This window comes from Rhinatrema bivittatum, chromosome 2, assembly GCF_901001135.1.
Source record: "Rhinatrema bivittatum chromosome 2, aRhiBiv1.1, whole genome shotgun sequence".
NCBI classification, from domain to species: domain Eukaryota; kingdom Metazoa; phylum Chordata; class Amphibia; order Gymnophiona; family Rhinatrematidae; genus Rhinatrema; species Rhinatrema bivittatum.
In genome coordinates this window covers 579682211-579696061 of record NC_042616.1, presented here as the reverse complement: position 1 = coordinate 579696061, position 13851 = coordinate 579682211, and the positions used below count along the sequence as shown (strand labels likewise).

At 42.6% G+C, this 13851-nt stretch overlaps 1 protein-coding gene across 9 annotated transcripts in view; it reads left to right on the top strand.

Annotated features, from left to right (window-relative positions):
• Positions 1-13851, top strand: part of PTPRM (protein tyrosine phosphatase receptor type M) — a 1907823-nt gene that overhangs the window by 1725303 nt on the left and 168669 nt on the right. The window lies entirely within an intron of this gene.

Here is a 13851-nt window from a genome sequence, read left to right as displayed (position 1 = left end):
TTCCGTTTTATTCACCTTTCCCTTCCTAATAATTCCTAACATTGTTTGCTTTTTTTGACTGCTGCAGCACACTGAGCTGATGACTTCAATGTATTATCCACTATGATGCCTAGATCTCTTTCCTGGGTGGTAGCTCCTAATATGGAACCTAACATCGTATAACTGCAGCAAGGGTTATTTTTCCCTATATGCATCACCTTGAACTTGCCCAAATTAAATTTCATCTCCATTTGGATGCCCGGTCCTCCTGCAATTTATCGCAATCCGCTTGTGATTTAACTACTCTGAATAATTTTGTATCAGCTGCAAATTTGATTACCTCACTTGTCTTATTCCTTTCCAGATCATTTATAAATATATTGAAAAGTATGAGTCCAAGTACAGATCCCTGAAGCACTCCATTGTTTACTCTTTTCCACTGAGAAAATTGACCATTTAATCCTACTCTCCATTTCCTGTCTTTTAACCAGTTTCTAATCCACGAAAGGACACCTCTAACTATCCCATGACTTTTTAGTTTTCTTAGAAGCCTCTCATGAGGGACTTTGTCAAACGCCTTCTGAAAATCCAAATTCATTACATCTACTGGTTCACCTTTATCCACATGTTTATTAACTCCTTTAAAAAATAAAGCAGATTTGTAAGGCAAGACTTGCCTTGGGTAAATCCATGCTGGCTGAGTCCCATTAAACCATGTCTTTCTATATGCTCTGTGATTTTGATCTTTAGAATATTTTCCACTATTGTTCCTGAAGTCAGGCTCACTGGATCGCCCCTCGAGCCCTTTTCAAATATTAGGGTTACATTGACTACCCTTCTCTTTTTTGCAGTGCACAGCATCCCCTCTCTCCATCTCTTACCTGACCAGAATACCCTTCTTCTCTCTCTCCACAGTACATCCATCATCCCCCACACATACCCAGTATTAGGGATGTGAATCGTTTTTATAACGAATTGAAATATCATACAATATTTCTTAATTCGTTATATATCGGTTAAAACAAGAAATGAACAATTTTCCCCCTGAATTTTCATGAAAATCGTTTTTCGGGTTTGTGCGCGCTAACAAAAAAACTTTTATTTTTTTGTTACTTTTTGCTATTTTTTGTTAGCGCGCATTAACAGGAGTTAGCGTGCACTAAGCCAAAAACTGATTTTTCACGAAAAAAAACCCGTCAATCCATGGGAAAATGAGATTTTCCCATAGCCAGGCGAACCCAAAAGCAGGAACGATCGGGCATCCGATTCACATCCCTACCCAGCATCCATTACAATCTTTCTTGTGGTGCTGTGCCTTAAAAGTGGGTAGATGGCACTACAGATTTCTGAGAGTTTTGCAGTCCCTTGCCAAAAAAAAAAATTTGGCACCCTAGACAACCGACTAATTCATTGAATGGAAGAACTGGTCCTAAACCTAAGATCACAAGGAGCTTTTGAACCCTGGCTTCCTTGGCTCTTAGCCTGCTACTCTAGCCACTAGGCTACTCCTCCACTTCATGTGTTTGTATTTAAACCTGATAGGGACTGTGGGTTGAAGTAGTTTTTTTTAGGCAGAAAGATAAAATGTTTCTAGAACAGAAAATCAGAATATATCCAAATTGCTTCCAGCCCCTCAGGCAGAAGAAAGGTTTTTGAAATTCTGTCACGAGTAGAATTTTTCCTTAAACTGTCTTTGTAAATATAAGGTTGTATTCCAGCAAAAACCATACATGCTTTTTTTTATCCTGATTTTGAAAGTTCATTTTTTAAAAAAGAAAGGAGTAGTTGGATTCCCTGGTCTCTCTGTCATTAGTCTCAACTGTGTGGGATTGAAGCTTTTATGCGAATTGTATTTCTTTTTTGGATTGCTGGATATGTATGGCAGATACATCTTGGAATGTTTGCGAGAGATTGTATACCCAGATGTATAAGCGTATGAGTTATTTGTTAGTAAGAGGTTGTTTCCTGGTCAGGAGACAGCTTTGTTTTCTATTTGATGTCACCTTATGTCGTTGGAACCTTCTCCATTTTGTAGACTTAAACTACCTGTAAGGGTGGAAAGCTCCATGTATAGATTTAGTGTACCCCAAATAATTTTGGAGGGAAGTTTGTGACCCCCTCCTTTTGGTCACATAAAAAAATATTTACATGTAATTTTTAAAATTATGAAACCACAGTAAAATATATATTTATTTATCTGATTTTCTATACCGTTGTTAAGACCAAGCCATCACAACGGTTTACAAATTATCAAATACATAGGATAAAACATACAAAGTTAATAAACTGTTGAAACCTAAAATAATAATAATAGGAATAAAAGAACAATAAATATTTTTAAAAGATAAAAGAAATTAAACAAGAATGGATTAAATGAAATATTGACAGTTACGATTTAAGTGTTATCTCATTTTCCAGCCATATATGCCTTTTCAGCCAACTTCTTAATACAATTACCAACAGAAAGTTGAAAACAAGGTATAAGTACTGTGAAAAGGAGAAAATGATAGAAGAAAAGCCATACTATAACACAGAAAAAACACTCTTAAACACCTACAAACCATGCAGCTGCTTAAGCAAAAGGACCATCAGAAATGAACCCACGAAATGCCTGCATGAAGCCAGGACAAAATGTCCAGTCAATCGGTCCCAAAATTCACTGCCCACTACAATATATATATATTTGATTTTAAGGATGATCCCAAAATTTATTAGCAGGCAGATAACATAGCTATAAGCTCCACAGTACAACGGATACAAGAGGGCCTCTATAATTCCTTTTGCACCTACTCTCCTGCCTCCCTATCATTATTATGTTTATTGTTAATATTATCATTACAGTGTCAATCTATACAATGTTATACCAAATAAGGGAGCTAAACATAACATAATATGTCAGGCTGATAATGCTAAATTAGAATACTAAAATGAACATGCCAGTGGTGACAGCATGATGGTGATAGGTAAGAAGACCAAGGATGCGATGCAAAGCAGGGAGAATCATACATTGAAACATCTGGCAGTTTGCTTATTTCTGAGGGGAGATGAGAGAATCAGAGTTGAGTTACCCTTTCATTTTTATGCCTCGCTTGTTTAGAGATGCACACACTGCACCTGTTATAAATCTAGTTACTTATTGATCATAAGCTCTGCACTGCAGTTCCCATGAGGGAAGAATAGAGCCTTGGGGAAAGTTATGGTTCAGTACACTACAAAAAGCTTGTGAGCCTATTCATGCATCCCTTTGTTGACACTGCTGTAGTTCTTTTTATGATTTGGATGATGATTGTTAAAAAAAAAAAAAAAAAAGTTTATTTTGAAAATATAGCTCCTTCCTACTGAACAAGCTATGTGTGTGTGTGCATTGATAACTAGATATATTTAAACATATATTTTAAGAGTTTGATATATTTACATGTAATGGCTAAACAGTTGTATTTGGAAAGTATGTGGGTATTTGTTTTTATATCACTAGTGTTTATAATTTATTCTTAAATAAATTTTAGGAGAAATTTTGAAATCAAGTGTAAGGGACCCCAAATTTTCCCCTTACTAATATAGCTATCCTGTAGTGTAGAGTCACTGGTCTCAACAGACCCTGCCCTTGTAGTGAGGTCAGTGTAGATACAGGCCTGGAGTTTTCAACAGGCACATTGGGCATGAGCTTAGGGCGGCAAAAATCGGGAGGGGGGGGAGCATAGCAGACTAGCTGAAGATTTACTGTCATTCAGTTGTGCTGGATTTCATTCAACAAAGAATAGCCCTCTGTTTCCTGATCCAGCCCTTCCTTTCCCAGGGGATTGAGCCTGGAGCAAAGGCAGCTCATTTTGGTAAGATTAGGAGGGGATGAATGGGGATCATTGGGGTTGAGAAGAGAGGCTGAGGGATGAAATTGGATCAGATGGGGAGAGGGGGTGTTACACGTCAGCAGCGGCAGGTCCAGGCTTCTGCTCAGCAGCGCAGCGTGGCAGACTCCGTCGGCGGCAACACAGGCCGACTTTCAGCACGGCCAATTTCCGCCCCATCAGTGACGGTTCGGCGGCAAGACTGGAAGTTCCTGCGTTTGCGCGGTAACTTCTGAGATTTAAACCCCTGAGCTCAGCACAGCATTACCTCAGCTACAGGCTCACTTGTGCTGGTGCTCCCTCTGCGTTTCCTCTGTTTCTTTGCTGGTTGTGACCTCGGACTGCCTTGGATCTTCTCTGCCTGCATCGACCCCGGATTGGATTTTGACCTTGTTGCCTGCTGCCTGCCCTAACTTGGACTGTATTCTGCTTTTCCTGCCCACTGCCTGCCATGACTTCGGATTAGATTTGGACTGTATTTGCCTGCTGCCTGTCACGACCTCGGATTTGATTTGGACTGTGTTTGCCTGCTGCCTGTCACGACCTCGGATTGGATTTGGACTGTGTTTGCCTGCTGTCTGTCACGACCTCGGATTGGATTTGGACTGTGTTTGCCTGCTGCCTGTCACGACCTCGGATTGAATTTGGACTTTCCCTGCCTGTTGTCAGCTGCTACCATGGGTTAAGGTAAGACTGTCGTCAACTAAGAGACTTACATGCCCAGCTCTCCAAGGAACACTCCGTGCCCAATCTATTAAGTCTTTTAAACTCTCCTCCACTATTAACAGAGCCTTTTCTCTTGCCGGCCCCACCATATGGAACTCACTGCCCCATGATATCCGCATAGAGACCTATAACCCCCACTTTCAAAAAGAAACTTAAAACATGGCTCTTTCAGCAAGCCTACTCCATCTCACCCCCTATTACATAAAACCCCCCTATGAATGTTATACTGATATCTTGGTATGAACGCCTTTATGTCTGATGATTTTGTACTTTGCACTTTCATGTATATAGTTATAGTTATATTCCATAGCATCTACCCATTGATGCCTGTTATATGTAAGGGCTCCTCCCAAAAATTTATTTATATGTTGCCTAGTTCATCATATTATATTATGTTATCTGTTATATGTTATATGTACGGGCACTGCCCAATGGTTTTTTGTTCACTGTGAACCGATACGATATGCGAACGGATATCGGTATAAAAGAAATGTTAAATAAATAAATAAATAAAAATAACTAAGGGATTCACTAAACACAGTTCGTAACAGTTAGCTGAGGCCATGGATCGATAGATCTGACGGCGCTACAAGCCATTTCCGGATTGGCTACACGAATCGAGCAGCAACAAGGGGTTTTGGATCAAGTCACAGGAGTTTTAGAAAGATAGGTTGCTCGAATGGATGCACTTTCTGTTACCACCCCAGCTCTTCCGACACAGTCTTCCCCGATATGATTACCTCCGCCACTTCATTTCAACGGAGATCCTCAGCAGTGTCGAGGATTTATTAATCAGTGTCGAATGCATTTCTTGCTCCAGTCTTCTTCATTTACCACAGTCAAAACTAAAGTCACCTTTATATTATCTGTTCTGTCCCCAGCAGTGGGTACATGCTTGCATCTGTATATACTGTAGTTTAACTGTGTTTAGTGCAGTCTTCCCTTCTGAGGATTCTTGATACTGAAACACTTTTTGTAACCCATGATAAAAGTCTGTGAGCCTTTGCCTTTAAGAGGAGCTCCCTCCCCCCTCCACTTTCTCTCACTATCGGAAGAGCTTGAATGCCCCTCATTCTAACTTGAGTCTTCCTAGGTGCCTTATAGGCTCAAGGGACTGCCCTTCATGCTCCCCCTGTGTCACATGGTTCTTAGGCTTGCTGCCATTAGACCTTGCCCCCAGCTTGTGGAGGCGTTTCTTTTAGCAGCTGTCGACGAGAACTCAGTCTTGCCCATGCGGGCTTTTGAGCCAGCAATGCTCCGTAAAACCTTGTGAAACGATCAAGTTTTTACCTTCTTTTTTACTGCCTTCGTCTGAAGACTAAATCAGCCTCGTATCCCTCAAGCTCCCTACCTCTACCATAAACTAACTCCTGCAACTCAAGAGACCTCCTTCTCCCTCCTGCCACCCTGTCTCCAGTTACCAAAGATCTTTGCCTTGGGGCTTACGTGTGAGATGCATCAATTGTAAGTAGAAATTACCTGTACAATAAATAATTTCAAACTTAAAGAATCTTTGTCTTGAGTACTGATTGGAAAGAAAGTTTAGCTGCCTGAATGGCAAACTTGGATGTTTGCCTGACCCAGAACATTATCCCTCTTAGAAGGACCAGCCCTGGCTTGGGCCTCTTCCTTTTGGGAGAGAGATGATCCTCTTTTTAATAACTTGGAACATTTTCTAAAAGACTTTCGTCTGATTTTTGATGAGCCTGGGCGTTCAATTTCGGCAGAGGCAGATCTACTGCAGATTCGTCAAGGTACCTAGTCTGTTGGGGAGTATGCCATTCAATTCCGTATTCTGGCCGCTGAGCTTTGCTGGGGTGAGGACAGTCTGACTGCTATATTTCGACAAGGACTCTCTGAGACCATCAAGGATGAGTTGGCAGGCCAAGAGACTCCAGAAAACCTTGAGGAACTCATACGACTAGCAGTTCGACTAGATCTATGTTTCTAGGAAAGGGCTCGTGAACGCACCACTCAAAGATAAACCTTTCACTTGGCTCCTGCCTTCCAACGTCCTTTCACGATTCTGAAAGTGCCGGAACCACAAGCACTATCTGAGGAACCTATGCAGATCGACCATTGCTGATTAACACCAGAGGAGAGACAACGTCGAAGATTACTTTATCTTTGTCTCTATTGTGCAGGAGTAGGGCATTTTGCGAATAAGTGCCCGAATAAAGCGGGAAACTCCCAGGCCTAGGGTTGGTGGGAGAGGCCTCTCTGGGTCCAGCCATGCCCTCTCCTCAAATTCTGATACCTGTATCTATAGTAAGCAAGGGGGGGTCACTATTCATCTTCAGGACATTTTGGACTCCGGGGCTTCAGGAAATTTTATTGAGGAGAATCTAGTATATCAATATCATATTCCCACAGTACCCTTGGAGAATCCACTTATTGTATCTTCAGTCTCGGGACAGCCGTTGGAAGATAAGATGTCCCTGATTACTCTGCCCATCAAGATAATAACTGGACTACTACACCAAGAAACTATTCAAATTATATGTGCTTCCCTCTTCCGTCAACCAGGTAATACTCTGCTTACCCTGGCTAAAAAAACATCAACCCCAGATTGATTGGGAAACATTACAATTGGAGTACGGACTGTCGTTGGAACTGTTTGTTGAAAGTTGTTTCAACCAGCTCCACTATTTCATGTTCCACTCTCATTCTATCCAGGTTACCACCCCAGTTTGCTAAATTCAAGGACGTCTTCAGTAAGCAACAAGCTGAAATATTATCACCACATCGTTCCTACGATTGTGAAATAGAATTACTCCCTGGTAAGATTCCTCCCAGAGGAAGGGTTTATGCTTTATCTGAACCAGAGTCTGAAGCCATGAATCAGTACATTCAAGAAAATCTAACCAGATGTTTATTAGACAGTCATCTTCTCCTGCAGTTGCGGGATTTGTTTTTGTCAAAAAGAAAGATGGGTCTCTATGACCATGTATTGATTACAGAGGATTGAATGCCATTACCAAGAAGAATCGATACCCTATTCCTTTAATCTCTGAACTTTTTATCAACTACAAGGAGCTCAAATTTTCACTAAATTAGATCTTAGGGGGGCCTACAATTTAATCCACATACAAGAAGGTGACGAGTGGAAGGCCGCTTTTAACATTCGCGATGGACATTATGAATATCGAGTAATGCCTTTTGGTTTATGTAATGCCCCAGCAGTATTTCAAAACATGATCAATGAGATTTTTCGAGACCTGCTATATTCTCATGTTATTGTATATCTTGATGACATCCTAATTTTTTCCAGAACTGAGCAGCAACATCAGATCCATGTTAGACAAGTTTTTCAACGCCTCCGAGATAAGTTATATGCTAAATTAGAGAAATGTCTTTTTCACCAAAAAGAATTTCCCTTTCTGGGATATATTGTGTCTCAAGATGGACTTCGTATGGATCCTGAGAAACTTAAAGCTATTGTGGAGCGGCCCCAACCAGTCGGGCTTAAGGCCTTGCAACAATTTTTAGGCTTCTCCAACTATTATCGCCAATTTATATCTTGATATTCTACACTGGTGGCACCCCTGACTACCTTAACTAGGAAGGGAGTGCCTAATCATGATTGACCTACTGAAGCCCTTCACGCATTTCAACGTTTAAAAGAAGAATTTATAAATGATCTTTGTCTGCATCATCCTGATCCCACCAAGCCATTTTTTCTAGAAGTGGATGCTTTGGCTCTAGGTGTTAGAGCTATTTTGTTACAACCATCTGCGCCTATTTTTCTAAGAAGTTTTCTCCTGCAGAAAAGAATTATGCTATTGGAGAATGAGAGTTATTAGCTATCAAGGCAGCACTTGAAGAATGGCGCCATTTGATAGAAGGGGCTAAATATACCATTAACATCTGCACTGATCATAAAAACCTCGCTTATTTATCACAGGCCCAACGTTTGAATCCACGACAGGCCCGATGGGCACTTTTTTTTAGTCGAGTTGACTTCAAGGTACATTTTTGGTCTGCTGAGAAAAATTTGCAAGCTGATGCTCTCTCTTGGAGCTTTGCACTTGATGATTCCCCTGAGCTTCCCTGTCATATCATCGACCCAGCTCAAATAATGTTGGCAGCTACCTTTACCGTTCCACTTGGGAAAACGGTGATGCCGAAGCGCTTAAGAAAAAGAGTTTTACGATGGGCTCATGATTCTCATTTTGCTGGACATCCTGGTATTTGCAGGACTAAGAATCTTATTTCCTGCTTTTATTGGTGGCCACAATGGAAGTCAGACGATAAGAGTTATGTGGAATCTTGTCCTACATGTGCTGCTCAAAACGTTCCTCGACAATGACCGTCTGGACTCTTACAACCACTCCCCGTTCCAGATAAACCCTGGACCCACATAGCCACCGATTTTATCACTGAACTTCCTCTTTCCAAAGGAAATACGGTCATTTGGATCATGGTTGGTCGATTCTGTAGAATGGCTCATTTCATCCCTCTTCCGGGACTGCCATCTGCTCTAGAATTAGCTCGACTTTTCCTACAACATATTTTTCGAATTCATGGTTTGCCCTCTAGCATTATCTCTGACAGAGGAGTTCAATTTATGGCTCGATATTGGAAGAATCTCTGTACAAAGCTTCAAATAGGCTGAAGAGAAGTTTAGCTCTATCACCCTCAATCGAATGGTTTGATTGAACGCACCAATCAGTCCCTCAAGACTTTCTTACGTTGCTGCGTGAACCAACGACAGGATGATTAGGCATCTCTGTTACCATGCGCTGAGATTTGTCACAATAATCATGTAACTCAGGCTTCAGGATCATCACCCTTCTTTCTAGTTTTCGGGAAACATCCTCGAATTCTCCTTCCCATTTCCACACCTTTTCCTGCCCGGCTGTAGAACAAACTATTCAATCTATGATGGAGCTCTGGAGACAGACACAATGTCTTTTACAACAGGCCTCCAGTAAAGCTAAAAAGCAAACCGACAAATGCAGGAGAGTGGGTCCGCAATTTCAGTCAGGGGATTTGGTGTGGTTGAGCACTCGGAACCTTAGATTACGCACACCATCCCTTAATTTCGCTCCCAGGTTTGTTGGCCCATTTCCTGTTGAGAGACAAGTCAATGAATTCACCTTTAAACTAAAGTTACCCTCCAATTTGCACATCTATAATGTGTTTCATGTATCGTTGCTTAAACCTGCAGTTTTGTCCTGGTCCTCCAGGAGGACTAAACCTGTCATTCCCTCTATAATTCAGGATGACACACAGTACGAGGTTAAAGAAATCTTGGACGCCAGACAATCTAGGGGAGTCCTACAGTATTTAACTTTCTGGAAAAATTATGGACCAGAGGAGAACTCATGGGAGCCTGCTAGTAATGTCCAGGCACCTCGTCTACTCTAACAGTTTCATCGATGTTTTCCTCTTAAACCTTGTTCCAGTAGCAGCAGGGAGGGGCTTTCCAGGGGAGGTACTGTTACCTGTCAGCGGCGGCAGGTCCAGGCTTCTGCTCAGCAGCGCGGAGTGGCAGACTCTGTTGGCGGCAGCACGGGCTGAATTTCAGCGCATCCAAGCTCCGCCCCCTCAGTGATGTGTTGGCAGCAAGACTGGACGTTCCCGCGTTTATGCGGGAACTTCTGAGATTTAAACCCCTGAGCCCAGCCCAGCACAGCATTGCCTCAGCTACAGGCTCACTTGTGCTGGTGCTCCCTCTGCATTTCCTCTATTTCTTTACTGATTGTGACCTCGGACTGCCTTGGATCGTCTCTGCCTGCATAGACCCTGGATTGGATTTGGACTGTGTTTGCCTGCTGCCTGCCACGACCTCGGATTGGATTTGGACTGTGTTTGCCTGCTGCCTGTCACGACCCCGGATTGGCTTTGCACTTTCCCTGCTTGTTGTCAGCTGCTACCACGGGTTAAGGTAAGACTGTCGTCTACTAAGGGATTCACTAAACACACTTTGTAACAGGGGGAAGGGACAGTGTGTGTGAGAGAAGGGAGTGATGCTGGTGTGTGTGTGCCAGAGTGAGAGGATAGAAAGGAGTAGTATGGGGAAGCAGGACCAGAGCACAGTAGGGATATCTCCTTCTTCCTCCCCATTTCCCGCACACTGCAGTTCAAGTTTTCTCTCCCTTGATCTCAGATTCCATGGCCCAGATCCTGGATCCTCCCTTCTTTCTTCTCCCTTCTCTCCTGATCCTGGAACCCACAACCCCCCCCCCCCCCCAACATTTCCTATTCCCTTTTCCCCCTTTCTCAATCCCAGAACCTCCCTCCCTCTCCCTGTTTTCCTCCCATCCCAGATTCCTGATTTTCCCTCTTTGCTCGATCCTCCCCATCTCTCATTCCCCCATCCCCATTCCTCTTTCCTTTTCATATTCCTCCCCCATCCACAGTCCTCTTTCTTTCTGATACTCCTCCCTCCTATTCCCAGTCCTTTCCCCCTTTCCCCTTTTCCACTGCTAGTCCTCCTCCTTTCCTCTCCCCATCCCTGGCCCTCCCACCCTCTTCTTCTCTTTTGTCCATCCCTGAGATATTCTTCCTGTACTAATACTTAAGAACCCTTTTCCTCACTCAATAAAAAATAAATAAATTATACAGTCGCAAACAAGCTTGGAAAATTACTTAATTTTTATAATATGAAAGATGAAAATGTTTGCCAATGTGCTTCAAATTTTTCTAGCTTTTGCCACAGAATCTGCCCCTGAGCTGCCACAGGAAACTGGGACTGTGCCTTTCACCTCCTGCTAATTTTTGTCTGACCTTACTGGGGGAGGTGGGGGGTTGCAACAGTGTCTAGGGGTGGCAAACTCCCAAATCCATCTCTGGTAGACAGGAGTGGTTAAAGAGGTTTGGCACTCCCTAGTGGGGAGGTATCTTGACAAATTTCCTGCACCTGTGTGATTTAAGGGTTCATTTGAGGTCAGCCTTAGCCCGCTAAGCGCTGTGGGACATCGAGTGCCTCTCCTTCTGGAGGGTATTTGGAAGGGTCTTGCCCTCCTCGGGGGAAGTACCAGGTATTTGGGACCTCTCCATACAGAGAGAGGTGCCTGGAATAGAAGAGTTCTTCTCCAGGAAAGGTCGGATTCCCAGGTCTTCCAAGAAGGAAGGAAGTCTCAGGGGTTCTGGGAATGAATTCCTGTGAGGATTTTGGTGTCAAGAAGTCTTAAGGAAGAGGGAATTCAGACATTCAGAGGGAATTCTGTAAGAATTGTGTAGAAAGAAAGTGCTGTGTCCTTGTTGGGAGTTTGAAAAAAGGAAAGACTACCCAGCTGAGGAAGGATCCTGAGGAATTTCTGCCTGAAGAAGGAGTCAGCCAGAAGCTCACAGAATTAAAGAGATTGTTAAGAGAAGAGAGGAAATCTACCTTCAGAGCAGGTATTGAGGAATACCCATGTGAGGGGGGTTCCTACTCAGAGAACTTACCCACCTAGGCATGCAGCAGATTGCTATTAAAAGTGACCGAGATTTATTTATAGAGCTATTGTCTGATGCTCTAGCCATTGGTGTATTGCTTATTTTGGACTTTGTGTTTTCTTGCCATCAGTACCAGGAAAGAACTTTTATTTTTGAATAACAGTTATTACTGTCCATGTTGTATTTGCTGACAGTGATTGAGCCGATGAGTAGAAGTGCCCCAAAGAGAAAAAATGCTAAGTGCCTTGAAAGAAAGATTCCCCCTCCCCCCCAGCCCCTTGTGCAGAAACCTTGGGAATTCGATGGTCCCTGCCCTTCGCCATGAGCCTCCCAGTGAACTCCTGTGCTCATGATCAAACGGTGAAGGGTCTACATATGTACTGTGCCTGGATTGGCTTGTATATTGTTTCTAAGGCCTTATTTCGTATCTCATCGATCTGTATCCACGTTTCTAACTATTCAGAAATAGTTCTTGTGCTATTTTTTGTGTTTCACTAACTACGATTGAGCAAGTTGGTGCGCTAGTTTAAAGAAACACTGAAGGATTCTACAACGGTGCTCCTGATTAACTAAGCTTTCCATCAGATTGCAGGGCTATGCAAGCCTACTTGGCACCCTCAGCAAACCCTCCAGCATAGCACTCCTTCCTACACACAGCAGTGGCTCCAGGACTGCGCTCCCTTCTTTGGCAGATTTGTCTCTGGTACAGCACACCTCTAGATCTCACACTCACAGGACTTTGCTGCCCCCAAAATCTTGGTGCTCTTGGCCTAATGGAAGCACCTGCCCTGTCCTACTTTATGTAGGAAGTCCCAGATGGACTAAGCTTTTTTTTTTCCCCATAGACACGAAATTGGAAAATGGTAAGTCCTGATTCTTCTGTTGACCTTGAGCCTTGGCTAACTCTATGCTATTGATGCTGTCTGACAGCTTTAGAAGCATTAAACATGAACAACATGAACTATTCAGCTGCATAATCTAGAAAAGGAAACGTGGCATGCGATGTGTGGCATTTAGCAATCATTAAGTTGTAAATGTGGTGTTCTCTGTGCTTGATTAAACTTACGGCATTGTACAGTTTTCATGTTTTCTGTAACATGTATTATCCTGCAGGGATCAGGGCAGACTGCAGCTTAAATATCAGCTCTGGAGATCCCTCTTAGAACTCAGCTGCGTTTCCTGTTCTCACCAGTGTAGCCCAGAATTCAATTCGCTACCACCTGATCAGCCCCGCAGGCCATGCCTGATAATAGATCAAGCCACTCCTGCCAGGGACAGTGTTGCAATGGTTGGAATCACTCTCTTCTCACTCTGTCTGACTTAGCATCAGAGTCTGTACAGTCGCCTGTATAAAAGATAAATATCATCTGAGATGCTCCTTATCAGCTGGTGTAAATCTCATTTTGTGACAGAATAACTTCATGCTGTAAATTTCCACTTGAGGTAAATATGGGCTCCTTTGTACAGGTTGAGATCCCTGTAAATGAGCCAACAAACAAGATGTTGTAGAACATTTAACTTTCCAGACCATTTAAGTGCCCCCTTCAGGTACTGCAAAGATTATAGCCTTCTCCAGGACCAATACAACTCCTAGAAATCAGCACTAGTTAAACATGGGAAAACAGTGATTTGGTGCAGGTCCAGTTGATATCACCAGCATAGCTCTCACTGAGGCCAACAGTAAACAAGAATAGTGCATCCTTTTTATAGTTGGATTACATGTTAATTTTACTTTCATTTTATTCTGAGAAACAGCCAGATCTTTCAGGATCTGCCCTGAAAAGAACAAGGATAACTTTGTTCTTGTAATGTTAAAAAAGTTAAAAATGTTTATAACATTTATCTATTTTGTATACTACATTTAAATTGTATATTGTTTAACCATTTTCTATCCTCTTTTCTATTTTTCCTACTC